The sequence below is a fragment of the Cebus imitator genome, unplaced genomic scaffold (assembly GCF_001604975.1).
Source record: "Cebus imitator isolate Cc_AM_T3 unplaced genomic scaffold, Cebus_imitator-1.0 Scaffold73, whole genome shotgun sequence".
Lineage (NCBI taxonomy): Eukaryota > Metazoa > Chordata > Mammalia > Primates > Cebidae > Cebus > Cebus imitator.
This window is the reverse complement of record NW_016107388.1, coordinates 353,312-356,884: the sequence shown is the minus strand read 5'-3', so window position 1 is coordinate 356,884 and position 3,573 is coordinate 353,312. Positions and strand designations below refer to the sequence as shown.

Genomic DNA, 3,573 nt, shown 5'->3' with positions numbered 1-3,573 from the left:
ACTTAGACTCCCACATAATAATACCGGGTCTTTAACACCCCATTGCCAATAATAAACAGATCAATGAGACAGAAAATAAAGAATATTCAGGACTTGACCTCAGCTCTGGACCAAGCGGACTAATAGACATCTACAGAACTCTCCACCCCAAATCAACAGAATATACATTCTTCTAGGCACCACATTGCACTTATTCTAAAATTGACCACATAATTGGAAGTAAAACACTCCTCAGCAAATGCAAAAGGACAGAAATCATGACAGTCTCTCAGACCACAGTACAATCAAATTAGAACTCAGGATTAAGAAACTCACTCCAAACCACATGACTACATGAAAACCGAATAACCTGCTCCTGAATAACTACTGGATAAATAACAAAATTAAGGAAGAAATAAATAAGTTATTTGAAATCACTGAGAACAAAGACACAGTGTACCAGAATCTCTGGAACACAGATAAAGCAGTGGTAAAGAGGGAAATTTATAGCACTAAATGCCTACATCAGAAAGCTAGAAAGATCCCAAATCGACACCCTAACATAACAATTAAAAGAACTAGAGAAACAAGAGTAAATAAATTCAAAAGCTAGCAGAAGACAAGAAATAACTAAGATCAGAGCAGAAATGAAGGATATGGAGACATGAAAAACCCTTCAAAAAATCCATGAATCCAGGAACTGGATTTTTGAAACTATTAACAAAATAGATAGACAGTTAGCTAGACTAATAAAGAGGAAAAGAGAGAACAATCAAATACACACAATAAAAATGATAAAGGCGGTACCACCACTAATCCCACAGAAACACAAACTACCATCATAGATACTATAAACACATCTATGCAAATAAACTAGAAAATCCAGAAGAAATGGTTAAATTCCTGAACACATACTCCTGCCCAAGACTAAACCAGGAAGAAGCTGAATCCCTGAATAGACCAATAGCAAGTTCTGAAATTGAGGCAGTAATTAATAGCCTACCAACCAAAAAAAGCCCAGGACCAGATGGATTCAAAGCTGAATTCTGCCAGAGGTACAAAGAGGAGCTGGTACCATTCCTTTTGAAATTATTCCAACCAACAGAAAAAGAAGGACCACTCCCTAACTCATTTTATGAGGCCAGCATCATCCTGATATCAAAACCTGGCAGAGACACAACAATAAAGAAAACTTCGGGTCAATATCCCTGATGAACATCCATGCAAAAATACTCAATAAGATGCTGGCAAACGTATCCAGCAACACATCAAAAAGCTTATCCACCACGATCAGGTCAGCTTCACCCCTGGGATGCAAGGCTGGCTTAACATAAGCAACTCAATAAATGTAGTCCATCACATAACAGAACCAGTGACAAAAACCACATGATTGTCTCAATAGATGCAGAAAAAGCTTTTGAAAAATTTAACAGCCCTTTGTGCTAAAAACTCTCAATAAATTAGGTATTGATGGAACGTATCTCAAAATAATAAGAGCTATTTAGGATAAACACACAGCCAATATCATACAGAATGGGCAAAAGCTGGAAGCGTTCCCTTTGACAACCGGCACAGGACAAGGACGTCCTCTATCACCACTCCTATTCAACATAATATTGAAAGTTCTGGCCAGGGCAATCAGGCAAGAGAAAGAAATAAAGGGTATTCAAATAGGAAGAGAGGAAGTCAAATTGTCTCTGTTTGCAGATGACATGATTTTATATTTAGGAAACCTCATTGTCTCAGCCCAAAATCTCCTTAAGCTGGTAAGCAACTTCAGCAAAGTCTGAGGATACAAAATCAACATGCAAAAATCACAAGCATCCTATATACCAATAACAGACAAGCAGAGAGCCAAATCATGAGTGAATTCCCATTCACAATTGCTACAAAGGGAATAAAATACCTAGAAATACAACTTACAAGGGATGTGAAAGACTTCTTTAAGGAGAACTACAAACCACTGCTCAAGGAAATCAAAGAAATAAGAGAGGACACAAACAAATGGAAAAACATTCCATGCTCATGAATAGGAAGAATCAATATTGTGAAAATGGCTATGCTGCCCAAAGTAATTTATAGATTCAATGCTGTCCCCATCAAGCTACCATTGACTTTCTTCACAGAATTAGAAAAAACTATTTTAAATTTCATATGGAACCAAAAAAGAGCCTACATAGCCAAGATAATCCTAAGCAAAAAGAACAAAACTGTAGGCATCATGCTATCTGTCTTCAAACTATGCTACAAATCTACAGTAAACAAAACAGTATGGTACTGGTACCAAAATAGACATATAGACCAATGGAACAGAACAGAGGCCTCAGAAATAATGCCACACATCTACAACCATGTGATCTCTGACAAGCCTGACAAAAACAAGCAACAGGGAAAGGATTCCCTATTTAATAAATGGTGTTGGGAAGACTGGCTAGCCATATTCAGAAAGCAGAAACGGGACCCATTCCTTACACCTTATACAAAAATTAACTCAAGATGGATTAAAGACTTAAATGTAAGACCTAAAACCATAAAAACAGTAGAAGAAAACCTAAGCAATACCATTTAGGACATAGGCGTATACAAAGACTGCATGACTAAAACACCGGAAGCAATGGCAACAAAAGCCAAAATTGACAAATGGGATCTAGTCAAACTAAACAGCTTCTGAACAGTGAAAGAAACTATCATCAGAGTGAATAGACAACCTACAGAATGAGAGAAAATGTTTGCAATCTATTCATCTGACAAAGGGCTGGCATCCAGAATCTATAAGGAACTTAAACAAATGTACAAGAAATAAACAACAACCCCATCAAAAAGTGGGCAAAGGATATGAACAGACACTTCTCAAAAGAAGACATTTATACCACCAACAAACATGAAAAAAAGCTCATCATCCCTAGTCATTAGAGAAATGCAAATCAAAACCACAATGAGATACCATCTCATGCCAGTTAGAATGATGATCATTAAAAAGTCAGGAAACAACAGATGCTAGAGAAGATATGGAGAAATAGAAACACTTCTACATTGTTGGTGGGAGTGTAAAACAGTTCAACCATTGTGGAGGACAGTGTGGTGATTCCTTAAGGATCTAGAACCAGAAATACCATTTGACCCAGCAATCCCATTACTGGGTATATACATAAAGGATTATCAATCATTCTACTATAAAGACACAGACACATATATGCTTACTGCAGCACTACTCACAATAGCAAAGCCATGGAACCAACCCAAATGCCCATCAGTGACAGACTGGCGTGCTCGCTTCGGCAGCACATATACTAAAATTGGAACGATACAGAGAAGATTAGCATGGCCCCTGCGCAAGGATGACACGCAAATTCGTGAAGCGTTCCATATTTTTCAGAGTTCAGAAGGTGGGTAGTAAGAAACTTCTGTGAACTTAAAGAATATGTTCTAACCAAATGCAAAGAAACTAAGAACCTTGAAAAAATATTTGACGAAATGCTAATAAGAATGGACAAAATAGAAAGGAATATAAGTGAATTGATGGAGCTGAAAAACGCAACACGAGAACTTCGTGAAGCATGCACAAGTATCAACAGCCGAATGGACCAAGCAGAA

General features: G+C 37.4%; 1 non-coding gene across 1 annotated transcript; it reads left to right on the top strand.

The window, feature by feature from the left end:
• The first annotated feature begins 3,245 nt into the window (after positions 1 to 3,245).
• LOC119471787 lies at positions 3,246 to 3,352 on the top strand. Its single transcript, XR_005200871.1, has one exon. It is a non-coding gene; the product is annotated as a U6 spliceosomal RNA (small nuclear RNA).
• Positions 3,353 to 3,573: the final 221 nt, after the last annotated feature.